Genomic DNA, 17952 nt, shown 5'->3' on the forward strand with positions numbered 1-17952 from the left:
TAACACAACAGGTCACATACTGTACGAGGTACTCATATAACCAAATGGATTAAACCTATCTGAAGCTAGCCCCAAACAATACATTCCGTGGATCAAAAATAAAATCAGAAAATTCACAATCAAAGTGCTTCCATACCTCCGCATCAACTGGATGTCTCAACAGATTATCGGTTTCAACACGTTTATCTATATGTCATCTCATGTCAGTGGACCCTTTTTGCGAGACAAACAAGCGTTGTAATCTTGGTACCAATGAAACTGGCGCAATACCTTATGTAGAATTTTTTCCCTCTGTTAGGATTAACCTTGTATCGAGCCTCGTCGCATGTAGAACAATGTCACAATCACCAAACTCCTAGTAAAATACACAGTCGTACTTGCACGTGTGAATAGCCTCGTATCCCAAGCTCAAGTCATGTAGTTTTCATTTGGCTTCATAAAATGAACTAGGGATAGTACTATTACACATTGAAAATGTTGCTCTCAACAGTTCAAACAACATGTCGAAGAACTTGTTACTCCAATCGTTGAGAACCTTGAAGTGCATCAACTGGAGTACAACTCATTATGTACATCCCCTTCTACTCTCTTCGGTGGATGGATAACGTGCAAGTTCTTTAGAGTGCAATAGCACCTTGTACGAAGTCCAAAAGTCGACAAACTTTCTTTTTTGTATTGTTTTCCTAAAACGAGTTTTCGCATTGTTTATCCCAACGTTTCTCTAATGATTCAGACTTTTTTATTTGTAGTTATACTTTTCTATTGAAATAAAATTATCTCTTTTTCGACCTTAGTAGATCAAAATACAGCTACGTTAAAGAGTATTTGCGCGCTTAGTTTTTATTTCTCTTTTATGTCGTCGTACAAATATAATTTTACAATTTCAGAGTCGATCTTTTCTTCAAATTTCTTGCGCATTAAATTGGTGAATTTTAAGGATGTTCGCTGCTTCGTCTATCGAAAAAGACTTGGGTCTTTTGTGAGGAGCCTATAAACTTTCATTGCCAAACATGTCCCATATTGAAAATTTTAGAATCTATGCATCCATTTATGTATTGAAAACCGGAGCATTACAATCGCCGAGCCATTTAACAAAGGCTTGTAACCTATGTGGGGGCTTTAAGATGGTTGGAGGTTGGCACTTAGTATTTGGTTGGGACTCTAAAGTTGTCTACTTGTTCGCCCAATCCAATGCTTCACAGAGCAGCGTCACTTTCTACTCTCTTCGGTGGATGGATAACGTGCAAGTTCTTTAGAGCCCAATAACACCTTGTACGAAGTCCAAAACTCGACAAACTTTCTTTTTCGTAATGTTTGACTAAAACGAGTTTTCGCATTGTTTATCCCAACGTTTCTCTAATGAATCAGACTTTTTTATTTGTAGTTATACTTTTCTATTGAAATAAAATTATCTCTTTTTCGACCTTAGTAGATCAAAATACAGCTACGTTAAAGAGTATTTGCGCGCTTATTTTTTATTTCTCTTTTATGTCGTCGTACAAATATAATTTTACAATTTCAGAGTCCATCTTTTCTTCGAATTTCTTGCGCATTAAATAGGTGAATTTTAAGGATGTTCGCTGCTTCTTCTGTCGAAAAAGACTTGGGTCTTTTGTGGGGAGCCAACAAACTTTCATTGCCAAACATGTCCCATATTGAAAATTTTAGAATCTATGCGTCCATTTATGTATGGAAAACCGGAGCATTACAATCGCCGAGCCATTTAACAAAGGCTTGTAACCTATGTGGGGGCTTTAAGATGGTTGGAGGTTGGCTCTTAGTATTTGGTTGGGACTCTAAAGTTGTCTACTTGTTCGCCCATTCCAAGAAGGGAGTTGGGCCTCGCATTCTGGACGAAAGTCCAAAGTGTAATGCCTTTATACCGAAGGAAACTGCGTGAGGCTGGCTTCACAGAGCAGCGTCACCTTCTACTCTCTTCGGTGGATGGATAACGTGCAAGTTCTTTAAAGCCCAATGACCCCATGTACGAGGTCCAAAACTGGACAAACTTTCTTTTTCGTAATGTTTGACTAAAACGATTTTTCGCATTGTTTATCCCAACGTTTCCCTAATGATTCAGACTTTTTTATTTGTAGTTATACTTTTCTATTGAAATAAAATTATCTCTTTTTCGACCTTAGTAGATCAAAATACAGGTACGTTAAAGAGTATTTGCGTGCTAATTTTTTATTTCTCTTTTGTGTCGTCGTACAAATATAATTTTACAATTTCAGAGTCAATCTTTTCTTCGAATTTCTTGCGCATTAAATTGGTGAATTTTAAGGATGTTCGCTGCTTCTTCTGTCGAAAAATACTTGGGTCTTTTGTGAGGAGCCTACAAACTTTCATTGCCAAACATGTCCCATATTGAAAATTTTAGAATCTATGCGTCCATTTATGTATTGAAAACCGGAGCATTACAATTGCCGAGCCATTTAACAAAGGCTTGTAACCTATGTGGGGGCTTTAAGATGGTTGGAGGTTGGCTCTTAGTATTTGGTTGGGACTCTAAAGTTGTCTACTTGTTCGCCCAATCCAAGAAGGGAGTTGGGCCTCGCATTCTGGACGAAAGTCCAAAGTGTAATGCCTTTAGACCGAAGGAAACTGCGTGAGGCTGGCTTCACAGAGCAGCGTCACCTTCTACTCTCTTCGGTGGATGGATAACGTGCAAGTTCTTTAGAGCCCAATAACACCTTGTACGAAGTCCAAAACTCGACAAACTTTTTTTTTCGTAATGTTTGACTAAAACGAGTTTTCGCATTGTTTATCCCAACGTTTCTCTAATGATTCAGACTTTTTTATTTGTAGTTATACTTTTCTATTGAAATAAAATTATCTCTTTTTCGACCTTAGTAGATCAAAATACAGCTACGTTAAAGAGTATTTGCGCGCTTATTTTTTATTTCTCTTTTATGTCGTCGTACAAATATAATTCTACAATTTCAGAGTCGATTTTTCTTCGAATTTCTTGCGCATTAAATTGGTGAATTTTAAGGATGTCCGCTGCTTCTTCAGTCGAAAAATACTTGGGTCTTTTGTGAGGAGCCTACAAACTTTCATTGCCAAACATGTCCTATATTGAAAATTTTAGAATCTATGCGTCCATTTATGTATGGAAAACCGGAGCATAACCATCGCTGAGCCATTTAACAAAGGCTTGTAACCCATGTGGGGGCTTTAAGATGGTTGGAGGTTGGCTCTTAGTATTTGGTTGGGACTCTAAAGTTGTCTACTTGTTCGCCCAATCCAAGAAGGGAGTTGGGCCTCGCATTCTGGACGAAAGTCCAAAGTGTAATGCCTTTAGACCGAAGGAAACTGCGTGAGGCTGGCTTCACAGAGCAGCGTCACCTTCTACTCTCTTCGGTTGATGGATAACGTGCAAGTTCTTTAGAGTGCAATAACACCTTGTACGAAGTCCAAAAGTCGACAAACTTTCTTTTTGGTATTGTTTGCCTAAAACGAGTTTTCGCATTGTTTATCCCAACGTTTCTCTAATGATTCAGACTTTTTCATTTGCAATTATGCTTTTTTATTCAAATAAAATTATCTCTTTTTCGACTTTAGTAGATCAAAATACACCTACGTTGAAGAGAATGTGCGTGCTTATTTTTTATTTCTCTTTTAAGTCATCGTACAAATATAATTTTACAATTTCTGGGTCAATCTTTTCTTCGAATTTCTTGCGCATTAAATTGGTCAATTTTAACGATGTTCGCTGCTTCTTCTATCGAAAAATACTTGGGTCTTTTGTGAGGAGCCTACAAACTTTCATTGCCAAACATGTCCCATATTGAAAATTTTAGAATCTATGCGTCCATTTATGTATGGAAAACCGGAGCATTACAATTGCCGAGCCATTTAACAAAGGCTTGTAACCTATGTGGGGGCTTTAAGATGGTTGGAGGTTGGCTCTTAGTATTTGGTTGGGACTCTAAAGTTGTCTACTTGTTCGCCCAATCCAAGAAGGGAGTGGGGCCTCGCATTCTGGACGAAAGTCCAAAGTGTAATGCCTTTAGACCGAAGGAAACTGCGTGAGGCTGGCTTCGAAGTCCAAAACTCGACAAACTTTCTTTTTCGTAATGTTTGACTAAAACGAGTTTTCGCATTGTTTATCCCAACGTTTCTCTAATGATTCAGACTTTTTTATTTGTAGTTATACTTTTCTATTGAAATAAAATTCTCTCTTTTTCGACCTTAGTAGATCAAAATACAGCTACGTTAAAGAGTATTTGCGCGCTTAGTTTTTATTTCTCTTTTATGTCGTCGTACAAATATAATTTTACAATTTCAGAGTCGATCTTTTCTTCGAATTTCTTGCGCATTAAATTGGGGAATTTTAAGGATGTTCGCTGCTTCTTCTGTCGAAAAAGACTTTGGTCTTTTGTGAGGAGCCTACAAACTTTCATTGCCAAACATGTCCCATATTGAAAATTTTAGAATCTATGCGTCCATTTATGTATTGAAAACCGGAGCATTACAATCGCCGAGCCATTTAACAAAGGCTTGTAACCTATGTGGGGGCTTTAAGATGGTTGGAGGTTGGCTCTTAGTATTTGGTTGGGACTCTAAAGTTGTCTACTTGTTCGCCCAATCCAAGAAGGGAGTTGGGCCTCGCATTCTGGACGAAAGTCCAAAGTGTAATGCCTTTAGACCGAAGGAAACTGCGTGAGGCTGGCTTCACAGAGCAGCGTCACCTTCTACTCTCTTCGGTGGATGGATAACGTGCAAGTTCTTTAGAGCCCAATAACACCTTGTACGAAGTCCAAAACTCGACAAACTTTCTTTTTCGTAATGTTTGACTAAAACGAGTTTTCGCATTGTTTATCCCAACGTTTCTCTAATGATTCAGACTTTTTTATTTGTAGTTATACTTTTCTATTGAAATAAAATTATCTCTTTTTCGACCTTAGTAGATCAAAATACAGCTACGTTAAAGAGTATTTGCGCGCTTATTTTTTATTTCTCTTTTATGTTGTCGTACAAATATAATTTTACTATTTCAGAGTCGATCTTTTCTTCGAATTTCTTGCACATTAAATTGGTGAATTTTTAGGATGTTCGCTGCTTCTTCTGTCGAAAAATACTTGGGTCTTTTGTGAGGAGCCTACAAACTTTCATTTCCAAACATGTCCCATATTGAAAATTTTAGAATCTATGCGTCCATTTATGTATGGAAAACCGGAGCATTACAATCGCCGAGCCATTTAACAAAGGCTTGTAACCTATGTGGGGGCTTTAAGATGGTTGGAGGTTGGCTCTTAGTATTTGGTTGGGACTCTAAAGTTGTCTACTTGTTCGCCCATTCCAAGAAGGGAGTTGGGCCTCGCATTCTGGACGAAAGTCCAAAGTGTAATGCCTTTATACCGAAGGAAACTGCGTGAGGCTGGCTTCACAGAGCAGCGTCACCTTCTACTCTCTTCGGTGGATGGATAACGTGCAAGTTCTTTAGAGCCCAATGACACCATGTACGAAGTCCAAAACTGGACAAACTTTCTTTTTCGTAATGTTTGACTAAAACGATTTTTCGCATTGTTTATCCCAACGTTTCCCTAATGATTCAGACTTTTTTATTTGTAGTTATACTTTTCTATTGAAATAAAATTATCTCTTTTTCGACCTTAGTAGATCAAAATACAGGTACGTTAAAGAGTATTTGCGTGCTAATTTTTTATTTCTCTTTTGTGTCGTCGTACAAATATAATTTTACAATTTCAGAGTCAATCTTTTCTTCGAATTTCTTGCGCATTAAATTGGTGAATTTTAAGGATGTTCGCTGCTTCTTCTGTCGAAAAATACTTGGGTCTTTTGTGAGGAGCCTACAAACTTTCATTGCCAAACATGTCCCATATTGAAAATTTTAGAATCTATGCGTCCATTTATGTATGGAAAATCGGAGCATTACAATTGCCGAGCCATTTAACAAAGGCTTGTAACCTATGTGGGGGCTTTAAGATGGTTGGAGGTTGGCTCTTAGTATTTGGTTGGGACTCTAAAGTTGTCTACTTGTTCGCCCAATCCAAGAAGGGAGTTGGGCCTCGCATTCTGGACGAAAGTCCAAAGTGTAATGCCTTTAGACCGAAGGAAACTGCGTGAGGCTGGCTTCACAGAGCAGCGTCACCTTCTACTCTCTTCGGTGGATGGATAACGTGCAAGTTCTTTAGAGCCCAATAACACCTTGTACGAAGTCCAAAACCCGACAAACTATCTTTTTCGTAATGTTTGACTAAAACGAGTTTTCGCATTGTTTATCCCAACGTTTCTCTAATGATTATTACTTTTTTATTTGTAGTTATACTTTTCTATTGAAATAAAATTATCTCTTTTTCGACCTTAGTAGATCAAAATACAGCTACGTTAAAGAGTATTTGCGCGCTTAGTTTTTATTTCTCTTTTATGTCGTCGTACAAATATAATTTTACAATTTCAGAGTCAATCTTTTCTTCGAATTTCTTGCGCATTAAATTGGTGAATTTTAAGGATGTTCGCTGCTTCTTCTGTCGAAAAAGACTTGGGTCATTTGTGAGGAGCCTACAAACTTTCATTGCCAAACATGTCCCATATTGGAAATTTTAGAATCTATGCCTCCATTTATGTATGGAAAACCGGAGCATTACAATCGCTGAGCCATTTAACAAAGGCTTGTAACCTATGTGGGGGCTTTAAGATGGTTGGAGGTTGGCTCTTAGTATTTGGTTGGGACTCTAAAGTTGTCTACTTGTTCGCCCAATCCAAGAAGGGAGTTGGGCCTCGCATTCTGGACGAAAGTCCAAAGTGTAATGCCTTTAGACCGAAGGAAACTGCGTGAGGCTGGCTTCACAGAGCAGCGTCACCTTCTACTCTCTTCGGTGGATGGATAACGTGCAAGTTCTTTAGAGCCCAATAACACCTTGTACGAAGTCCAAAACTCGACAAACTTTCTTTTTCGTAATGTTTGACTAAAACGAGTTTTTGCATTGTTTATCCCAACGTTTCTCTAATGATTCAGACTTTTTTATTTGTAGTTATACTTTTCTATTGAAATAAAATTATCTCTTTTTCGACCTTAGTAGATCAAAATACAACTACGTTAAAGAGTATTTGCGCGCTTATTTTTTATTTCTCTTTTATGTCGTCGTACAAATATAATTCTACAATTTCAGAGTCGATTTTTCTTCGAACTTCTTGCGCATTAAATTGGTGAATTTTAAGGATGTCCGCTGCTTCTTCAGTCGAAAAATACTTGGGTCTTTTGTGAGGAGCCTACAAACTTTCATTGCCAAACATGTCCTACATTGAAAATTTTAGAATCTATGCGTCCATTTATGTATGGAAAACCGGAGCATAACCGTCGCTGAGCCATTTAACAAAGGCTTGTAACCCATGTGGGGGCTTTAAGATGGTTGGAGGTTGGCTCTTAGTATTTGGTTGGGACTCTAAAGTTGTCTACTTGTTCGCCCAATCCAAGAAGGGAGTTGGGCCTCGCATTCTGGACGAAAGTCCAAAGTGTAATGCCTTTAGACCGAAGGAAACTGCGTGAGGCTGGCTTCACAGAGCAGCGTCACCTTCTACTCTCTTCGGTTGATGGATAACGTGCAAGTTCTTTAGAGTGCAATAACACCTTGTACGAAGTCCAAAAGTCGACAAACTTTCTTTTTGGTATTGTTTGCCTAAAACGAGTTTTCGCATTGTTTATCCCAACGTTTCTCTAATGATTCAGACTTTTTCATTTGCAATTATGCTTTTTTATTCAAATAAAATTATCTCTTTTTCGACTTTAGTAGATCAAAATACACCTACGTTGAAGAGAATGTGCGTGCTTATTTTTTATTTCTCTTTTAAATCATCGTACAAATATAATTTTACAATTTCTGGGTCAATCTTTTCTTCGAATTTCTTGCGCATTAAATTGGTCAATTTTAACGATGTTCGCTGCTTCTTCTATCGAAAAATACTTGGGTCTTTTGTGAGGAGCCTACAAACTTTCATTGCCAAACATGTCCCATATTGAAAATTTTAGAATCTATGCGTCCATTTATGTATGGAAAACCGGAGCATTACAATTGCCGAGCCATTTAACAAAGGCTTGTAACCTATGTGGGGGCTTTAAGATGGTTGGAGGTTGGCTCTTAGTATTTGGTTGGGACTCTAAAGTTGTCTACTTGTTCGCCCAATCCAAGAAGGGAGTGGGGCCTCGCATTCTGGACGAAAGTCCAAAGTGTAATGCCTTTAGACCGAAGGAAACTGCGTGAGGCTGGCTTCACAGAGCAGCGTCACCTTCTACTCTCTTCGGTGGATGGATAACGTGCAAGTTCTTTAGAGCCCAATAACACCTTGTACGAAGTAGCGTCACCTTCTACTCTCTTCGGTGGATGGATAACGTGCAAGTTCTTTAGAGCCCAAGTTAACCTTGTACGAAGTCCAAAACTCGACAAACTTTCTTTTTCGTAATGTTTGACTAAAACGAGTTTTCGCATTGTTTATTCCAACGTTTCTCTAATGATTCAGACTTTTTTATTTGTAGTTATACTTTTCTATTGAAATAAAATTCTCTCTTTTTCGACCTTAGTAGATCAAAATACAGCTACGTTAAAGAGTATTTGCGCGCTTAGTTTTTATTTCTCTTTTATGTCGTCGTACAAATATAATTTTACAATTTCAGAGTCGATCTTTTCTTCGAATTTCTTGCGCATTAAATTGGGGAATTTTAAGGATGTTCGCTGCTTCTTCTGTCGAAAAAGACTTTGGTCTTTTGTGAGGAGCCTACAAACTTTCATTGCCAAACATGTCCCATATTGAAAATTTTAGAATCTATGCGTCCATTTATGTATTGAAAACCGGAGCATTACAATCGCCGAGCCATTTAACAAAGGCTTGTAACCTATGTGGGGGCTTTAAGATGGTTGGAGGTTGGCTCTTAGTATTTGGTTGGGACTCTAAAGTTGTCTACTTGTTCGCCCAATCCAAGAAGGGAGTTGGGCCTCGCATTCTGGACGAAAGTCCAAAGTGTAATGCCTTTAGACCGAAGGAAACTGCGTGAGGCTGGCTTCACAGAGCAGCGTCACCTTCTACTCTCTTCGGTGGATGGATAACGTGCAAGTTCTTTAGAGCCCAATAACACCTTGTACGAAGTCCAAAACTCGACAAACTTTCTTTTTCGTAATGTTTGACTAAAACGAGTTTTCGCATTGTTTATCCCAACGTTTCTCTAATGAATCAGACTTTTTTATTTGTAGTTATACTTTTCTATTGAAATAAAATTATCTCTTTTTCGACCTTAGTAGATCAAAATACAGCTACGTTAAAGAGTATTTGCGCGCTTATTTTTTATTTCTCTTTTATGTCGTCGTACAAATATAATTTTACAATTTCAGAGTCCATCTTTTCTTCGAATTTCTTGCGCATTAAATAGGTGAATTTTAAGGATGTTCGCTGCTTCTTCTGTCGAAAAAGACTTGGGTCTTTTGTGGGGAGCCTACAAACTTTCATTGCCAAACATGTCCCATATTGAATATTTTAGAATCTATGCGTCCATTTATGTATGGAAAACCGGAGCATTACAATCGCCGAGCCATTTAACAAAGGCTTGTAACCTATGTGGGGGCTTTAAGATGGTTGGAGGTTGGCTCTTAGTATTTGGTTGGGACTCTAAAGTTGTCTACTTGTTCGCCCAATCCAAGAAGGGAGTTGGGCCTCGCATTCTGGACGAAAGTCCAAAGTGTAATGCCTTTAGACCGAAGGAAACTGCGCTGGCTTCACAGAGCAGCGTCACCTTCTACTCTCTTCGGTGGATGGATAACGTGCAAGTTCTTTAGAGCCAAATGACACCATGTACGAAGTCCTTTTTGACTAAAACGATTTTTCGCATTGTTTATCCCAACGTTTCTCTAATGATTCAGACTTTTTTATTTGTAGTTATACTTTTCTATTGAAATAAAATTATCTCTTTTTCGACCTTAGTAGATCAAAATACAGCTACGTTAAAGAGTATTTGCGCGCTAATTTTTTATTTCTCTTTTGTGTCGTCGTACAAATATAATTTTACAATTTCAGAGTCAATCTTTTCTTCGAATTTCTTGCGCATTAAATTGGTGAATTTTAAGGATGTTCGCTGCTTCTTCTGTCGAAAAATACTTGGGTCTTTTGTGAGGAGCCTACAAACTTTCATTGCCAAACATGTCCCATATTGAAAATTTTAGAATCTATGCGTCCATTTATGTATGGAAAACCGGAGCATTACAATTGCCGAGCCATTTAACAAAGGCTTGTAACCTATGTGGGGGCTTTAAGATGGTTGGAGGTTGGCTCTTAGTATTTGGTTGGGACTCTAAAGTTGTCTACTTGTTCGCCCAATCCAAGAAGGGAGTTGGGCCTCGCATTCTGGACGAAAGTCCAAAGTGTAATGCCTTTAGACCGAAGGAAACTGCGTGAGGCTGGCTTCACAGAGCAGCGTCACCTTCTACTCTCTTCGGTGGATGGATAACGTGCAAGTTCTTTAGAGTGCAATAACACCTTGTACGAAGTCCAAAAGTCGACAAACTTTCTTTTTTGTATTGTTTGCCTAAAACGAGTTTTCGCATTGTTTATCCCAACGTTTCTCTAATGATTCAGACTTTTTTATTTGCAGTTATGCTTTTTTATTCAAATAAAATTATCTCTTTTTCGACCTTAGTAGATCAAAATACAGCTACGTTAAAGAGTATTTGCGTGCTTATTTTTTATTTCTCTTTTATGTCGTCGTACAAATATAATTTTACAATTTCAGAGTCGATCTTTTCTTCGAATTTCTTGCCCATTAAATTGGTGAATTTTTAGGATGTTCGCTGCTTCTTCTGTCGAAAAATACTTGGGTCTTTTGTGAGGAGCCTACAAACTTTCATTTCCAAACATGTCCCATATTGAAAATTTTAGAATCTATGCGTCCATTTATGTATGGAAAACCGGAGCATTACAATCGCCGAGCCATTTAACAAAGGCTTGTAACCTATGTGGGGGCTTTAAAATGGTTGGAGGTTGGCTCTTAGTATTTGGTTGGGACTCTAAAGTTGTCTACTTGTTCGCCCATTCCAAGAAGGGAGTTGGGCCTCGCATTCTGGACGAAAGTCCAAAGTGTAATGCCTTTAGACCGAAGGAAACTGCGTGAGGCTGGCTTCACAGAAAATACAGCTACGTTGAAGAGTATTTGCGTGCTTATTTTTTATTTCTCTTTTAAAATGCCAAAAAAGATATTTAACAAAGTACCAAAATATTTACAATGTATAAAACAATTGCAAAATCGAAAAAAGCTCACATACCCACCATGGAAAATATAAAAAAATGTCTCGTCAACCACATCGTCAATAATGCACATAATATATTTGATACACGATCGTTTAGATTTGGCTATTGTTTGGTACATGATCATTTAGATATTTGGTACACAATTGTTTAGATTTGGCTATTATTTGGTACACGATCGTTTAGATTTGGTTCTTTAGATTTGGTCCTTTAGATTTGGATAGCCAAATCTAAACAATTTTTTTTCAAGATTTGGTACACGATCGTTTAGATTGGCAAAAAAAATTTTAAAAAAAATTCTTTTCGTAAACAATGGTTTAGACTTGTCTACACTTGTACACGATCGTTTAGATTTGGCTACCCCAATCTAAACAATTTTTTTAGGATTATGTGTACAGGATCGTCTAGGTTTAACTATTTTTTTACACGATCTTTTAGATGTGGCTACCCAAATCATCGTTTTTTTTTCAGTTTTTTACATTTAGTACACGATCTTGAACAACCAAATAAAAAAGTTTGAAAAAAATATATTTTTATATTTGATACACGATGAACCAAATAACACTCTAGAAAAAAAAAGACGATGAAACAGACGACGATGGAAGAAAGAAAAGAAGAAAGACAATGAAAGAGACGAAGACAAAGAGGAGAAGAAAGACAGAAGGGCAAATTTGGAATATTTAAGAAATGGCTAACTTTATGGGTTTGTTATACGGGCCGTAAATATTTTACCGTTTTGTTATACTTAGGAAAGCGGCAAAATATTTACGCTATATAGAACATTTCCGAAAACGAAAAAAAACTCACAGGCCCACAATGGAAAATGCCTCGTCAATAACGTGTATAATCTATTTAGTACACAATCGTTTAGATTTGACTATTTTTTAGTACACAGTCGTTTAGATTTGGTCGTTTAGATTTTGATAGCCAAACCTAAACGATTTATTTTTTCAATTCTATCGTTTAATTTGGTTACACGATCCTTTAGATTTGGTTACACGATCGTTTAGATTTAGGTAGCCAAATCTAAACAATTTTTTTTTAAAGTTTGGTACACTATTGTTTAGATTTGGCTAAACAAATTTTTTTAAGATTCTTTTGGTACACGATCGTTTAGATTTGTTTACACGATCATTTCTTTTTTCAATATTCTTTGGTACACGATAGTTTAAATTTGGCTAAACGATTTTTTTATTTCTTTTGTACACGATCGTTTAGATTTGTCTACATGTTCGTTTATTTTTTTACACGATCGTTTTGATTTGGCTACTCCAATCTAAACGATTTTTTTCAAGATTCTTTACACACGACCTGGCTATTTTTTTGTACACGTTTAGATTGGGTTCGTTTAGATTTGGGTAAACGACGTAAAAAAAGAAGAAGAAAAGAATAAAGACAATGAAAGAAATCACAGTGAAAAAAAAAAGGAAAAAGACGATAGAAAGAAATTGCACCGGAGAGGAGAAAAAAGATGGAAGAGAAAACCTAAAATATTTATAAAAAAAATGGCTAACTTCATGGGCTTTGTTACACGGGTCATAAATATTTTAGTTGTTTATTATATTTATAAAAAATTTCCAATTTTTAAAATAAAAACAATAAAAAATGTGAATAAACATAATAGGCGCTGAAATTAAGGAATTTAATCTAAAATATAATTTAAAATTGTTGTTAAAAATATATATTATGTATTATTTAATAATAATTACCGATATAGTTAATAAATTTTTTAAAATATAACAAACACAGGAATCTTGTAAAATATAATTTCTAGTTGTTATTAAAAATATATATTATATATTATTTAATAATAATTACCGATATTGTTAATAAATTGTTTAGAATCTAACAAAATCGAAATAAAAAATAAATTAAATTAGTCAGATTTTAGGAGAATGATAAGAAATTTAAATTCAAGTTGATTTTGGGAATCGAAATAAAAATAAATTCAAAACGTATGAAATTAAAATTACATTAAAATTGGTATCCTAAATTATTATAAAATCAGCCCAATTTTAGGATAATGAAGAGGCTGTAAATTCAAATTGTTATCTTTAGCCTCATTTTAGGAATAAGGTATAACATTTGAATTCAAAATAACGATTATGTATTATTTATGAAATTATTATTAAATAAGCACAATTTTGGAGAAATGAAGATGCCGTAAATTAATTTTGTTATCTTTAGCATCATTTTAGGGATGATATATATAAAATCTAAACTCAAATTTTTAATAAATCTTAAATATGTATTATGTAATATTTATGAAAAATTATTATTAAATCAGCACCATTTCAAGGGAATGAAGATGCCATAAATTAAGTTTGTTATCTTTAACATCATTTTAGGGATAAAATATAAATTTTGAATTCAAACTAACGATTTTAGGGTGAGATATATATAAAATCTAAACTCAAATTGATAATAAATATCAACTGCGTATTATGTATTATTGATGTCTATTTTTTTTATAAATAGTTTGAAGAATAAAAAATGTGAAATAGTTGAATTTATCTTTGACATTATTTTAGGGATATGAGTTCACATTTGGATTCAAATTGACGATTTTAGGGGATGATATAAAATCTAAATTCAAATTGTTATTAAAAATATATATTATGTATTATTTAACAAAGTTTTGATAAATAGTATGAAATATAAAGAGTAAGAGGGTATTGAATTTATATTTGCTATTATTTTAGGGGTATTATCTAAAATTTGAATTCAAATCCTTATTAAACATATGTATTATAGAAATATAAAAAATTGTTAATTAATTGATTTAAATTTAATAATTCGTAAATCTGGTTGAAACTAGAGTCATATTTTTAGGGGATGTTGGTGTAATATTCTGCAAGAAAATATCATGTTTAGTTAAAATTTACCAAAAATGAATGTTGTTTACAAATACACTGTTTCGTGATTTGTGATATTCTGCCTCGTTTGTTGACTTATAAAATACATTGTATCTATATGAGAGGAATTGTCCTTTGTAAAGGGGTATAATCGGGCAAAAAAAGTCAAAAAAAAAAATCTACAGCAGGTCGATTTTGATTTAAATCAAATTATTTCTAGGATTTGCTTTTTTTTTGTTTGCTATCCATTATTTTGCTATTTATACAGTTTTCTCAAGATAAAAATACAACTACGTTGAAGAATCTGGGCTTGCTTAATTTTGATTTATCTTCTTTGTTGACGTACGTCAATTTTCTACAGTTTCGGTGCCAATCTTGTCTTCGATTTTTTTGCACATTAAATTGGTGAATTTTAACATTGTTCGTTGCTTCTTCTATACAAAAATACATGGGTGTTTTGTGAGGAGGCCATAATCTTTCATCGCCAAACATGTCCCATGTTGAAAATTTTAGAATCTAAACGTCCATTTATGTATGGAAAAGTGGACCATTATCATCACTGACCCATTTAGCAAGGGCGTGTAACCCATGTTGGGGTTTCAAGATGGTTGGAGGTTGGCTCTTCGTATTTGGTTGAGACTCTGAAGTGGTCTACTTGCTCACCCAATACATGAAGGGAGTTGTGCCTCGCATTCTGGACGAAAGTCCAAAGTGCAATGCCTTTAAATCATAGGAAACTGTGTGAGGCTTGCTTTATAGAGCAACTTCACCTTCTGCTCTCTTTGGTTGATAGAAAACTTGCAAGTTCACAAGAGCCTAATAACGCCTCATACAAACTTCAAAACCCGAAAACCTTTCTTTTTTCATGTTTGTCTAAACAAAGTTTTCACATCGTTTTTCCCAACAATTTTCTAATATTTCAGACTTTTTTATTTGTAGATATACTTTTCTATTCAAATTGATTTTTCTCTTTTTGGACATAAGTAGATAAAAATACAGTTACGTTGAAGAATCTCGGCGTGGTTAATTTTGATTTATTTTTTGTGTTGTCATACAACAATTTTCTACAAGTTCGGTGCAAAACTTGTCATCGATCTTACTTACACATTAAATTGGTGGATTTTACCGTTGTCTCTACTTCTTTTGTTGAAAAATATGTGGGTGCTTTGTGAGGAGGCCACAAACTTTCGTTGCCAAACATGTCCCACATTGAAAATTTTAGAATCTACACATCCATTTATGTATGGAAAAGTCGAGCATTACCATTGTCAAGCCATTTAAGAGAGGCTTGTAACCCATTTGGGGGCTCTAAGATGTTTGGAGTTTGGTTCTTTGTATTTGGTTGAAACTCTAAAGAGGTCTACTTGCTCGCCCATTTTGGGATAGCGCGTTATTATGGTAACAAAGTGTAGTGCAAGGACACCGAAGCATTGTTTGCCTATGGTCATATGCTCGAATACCCTAAATAACTTTGTCTTATGCCTTATTTTTATATACAAGCCTGCCAAGGTTAAAAATGTTCAGAATGTACTATAAGGGCAACATAGTAGTTAAATTCCCGACCAAGCCTTGTCGCACTCTTTGCAAGCTAAGCTTTTCTTTGCAATTAACATTTCTCAACGCTTTCATTTATGATGTTTTCAATGATTTTCTTCCTCTCTCACGTTTATAAAACCATTTTCTCAAGAATGTGAAGGGAGACTACATCATACCTCAAGTTTTTCTACGGTTTTCAGATTTTATATGGCTAACTTGTTGACCAAGCAGAAGAAGTGCCATACAATCATGTTGGAAAGGCTACGATTGTGACATCTCGCATAGCTCTCCTCACATGCTACCTTGGTCGCGTGCACGCCATGCACGCAATCCATGCGTCCAATGTCAATCTTCATGCACAATAACCTCTTTCACTACAAGAAATCGGGATTTTCCCGACGCCGAAAAACGTCGAGGGAAGTGAAAAACACGTCGAGAAAGGATCTCCAGACGCAGTTCTCCACGTCGGGGGCAATGAGTCGGGATAGGCTTTTCCGACGCTGTGTTGGTCACGCGTCGGGAAAGCCTCTCTCGATACCGTCTTTTCCGATGCAATCCACGGCATCGGGAAAGCCTCGTCTGCTTTTCCGATGCCATGTACTGCGTCGGGAAAGCCTCCCCGACAGGCTTTACCGTGCAGCTTTGTTAAGGAACAGTTTTACCAACACTATACTGAAAGCTCGAAAAAAGCACTTGAAAAGGTTCGTTAAACTTGAGACTTTTCTTGTTTGTCCAATGTTAGGCCAACCCTATGATGCACAGACGCACACATATTCATTCAATGAAAGTTGTTTCAATAAAAAAAATATTCATTTAAGATATATCTGTTTAGAAAGTCATTGACCGACTTAGCTACAAGGTGACAAACAGGATCATGAAAAAGTGAGAATGGAGAGAGAAGAACTTGAAAGACAGCAAAAAGAAGGTTGGAGTCTTTACATTGATGACAGCACAATCATAGTAGAGAAAGTAGAGCGATCGAAACTATTTCATGAAGTTACTCATTCCTTTTTCAATACAGAAAAAGCATTGTTGCAAGCAGAGGCAAAAGTTACAGAGGATGCTCGGAGGAAGGCTGAAGCTGAAGTTGCGGCCGCGGCGAGGGACGGCAACAACGATGGAACGGACGGCGACGAATGTTTCTCTCTTCTCCAAACCCTTTCCCTTTCGTTTTCAGTTCTGTGTAAAACAGAAACGAAATAAATATTCAGAGAATCTCCCGATGCACTATTTACGACGTCGAGAAAACCTAGACCTTTCCCGACGCACTACTTACGGCGTCGGGAAAACCTAGACCTTTCCCGATGCACTACTTACGGCGTCAGGAAAACCTAGGCCTTTCCAACGCACTACTTGCCTTTCCCAACGCACACTTACGGCATCGGGAATACCTAGGCCTTTCCCGACGTCGACTTAACGCGTCGGGAATACCCTTTATTTTCCGACGGCCTTTCCCGACGCGTTAGGTCGATGTCGGAAATATCCCTTATTTCTTGACGTCTTATACCCGACGCGTGAATTGTGCGTCAGAAAAACCTCTTATTCCCGACGTCTTACTTTATGCGTCGAGAATAGCTTTTTCTTCCGACGTCTTATTTTATGCGTCGGGAGAAGCTCTTATTCCCGACGTCTTTTATGCCGACATCTTTTTTAGCATCGGGAAAAGTTTGATTTCTTGTAGTGTTTGGAAACCAAAATGCCTGCCTATCTCGCTTAGCTTACCTTGTCACTCGGCCAACCATCAATTTTGCCTAGAAACTTATTTCTAGTCCATATAAACATAACCCAACTTCAAAAAATTTATAACTAAAAATCCAGAACTCTTTCAATTTATAACTAAAAATCCAGAACTCTTTCAAGGAAACTTCCTTCTACAAAAATGCTTTAAAATGTCTTAACTTTCTTATCTAAACATTTCAACTTCAAATTTAAAAAAAAAATAGCTATGCAACCTTCTAGAAATCCACCTTGCTCAAATTCACCCAAAAATTGACCTTCCTCACTTTCTTCAACTCAAACTTAACCCTCCTTTACTCAAAAACATTTGGCAGCTCCAATCTAAAAGCTAGACTCAATTTTTGATCTTTTGAGAGTAATTTCTGCCAAAACGCATGAGTGAAATAGGAGAAATTATCATCCAAAGTAACCTATTTATACTGGATCCTGCATGAAGCTTTATTGACACCACCTACTTGGCAAAATCTAAATTAAGCATGAAAGGGCACCTGTAAAGCACTACACCGACTCTACCTTTTCATCATCTTGCCTAACCAAAATGTCCAATGTTCCTTGACAAGTCCAAAATGCC

The 17952-nt window shown here is 36.3% G+C and overlaps 2 long non-coding RNA genes across 4 annotated transcripts; both read left to right on the forward strand.

The window, feature by feature from the left end:
- Positions 1 to 1086: 1086 nt before the first annotated feature.
- Positions 1087 to 3295, forward strand: LOC127151336 (uncharacterized). 2 transcript variants are annotated; one of them, XR_007824243.1, is made up of 2 exons: positions 1087 to 1134; positions 3193 to 3295. It is a non-coding gene; the product is annotated as an uncharacterized LOC127151336 (long non-coding RNA). The 2 variants fall into 2 exon arrangements; XR_007824244.1 differs by lacking the exon at positions 1087 to 1134 and adding an exon at positions 1722 to 1769.
- Positions 3296 to 3856: 561 nt separating this feature from the next.
- Positions 3857 to 7488, forward strand: LOC127151335 (uncharacterized). 2 transcript variants are annotated; one of them, XR_007824241.1, is made up of 2 exons: positions 3857 to 3904; positions 7386 to 7488. It is a non-coding gene; the product is annotated as an uncharacterized LOC127151335 (long non-coding RNA). The 2 variants fall into 2 exon arrangements; XR_007824242.1 differs by lacking the exon at positions 3857 to 3904 and adding an exon at positions 5203 to 5250.
- Positions 7489 to 17952: the final 10464 nt, after the last annotated feature.

The sequence above is a fragment of the Cucumis melo genome, chromosome 10, assembly GCF_025177605.1.
Source record: "Cucumis melo cultivar AY chromosome 10, USDA_Cmelo_AY_1.0, whole genome shotgun sequence".
NCBI lineage: Eukaryota > Viridiplantae > Streptophyta > Magnoliopsida > Cucurbitales > Cucurbitaceae > Cucumis > Cucumis melo.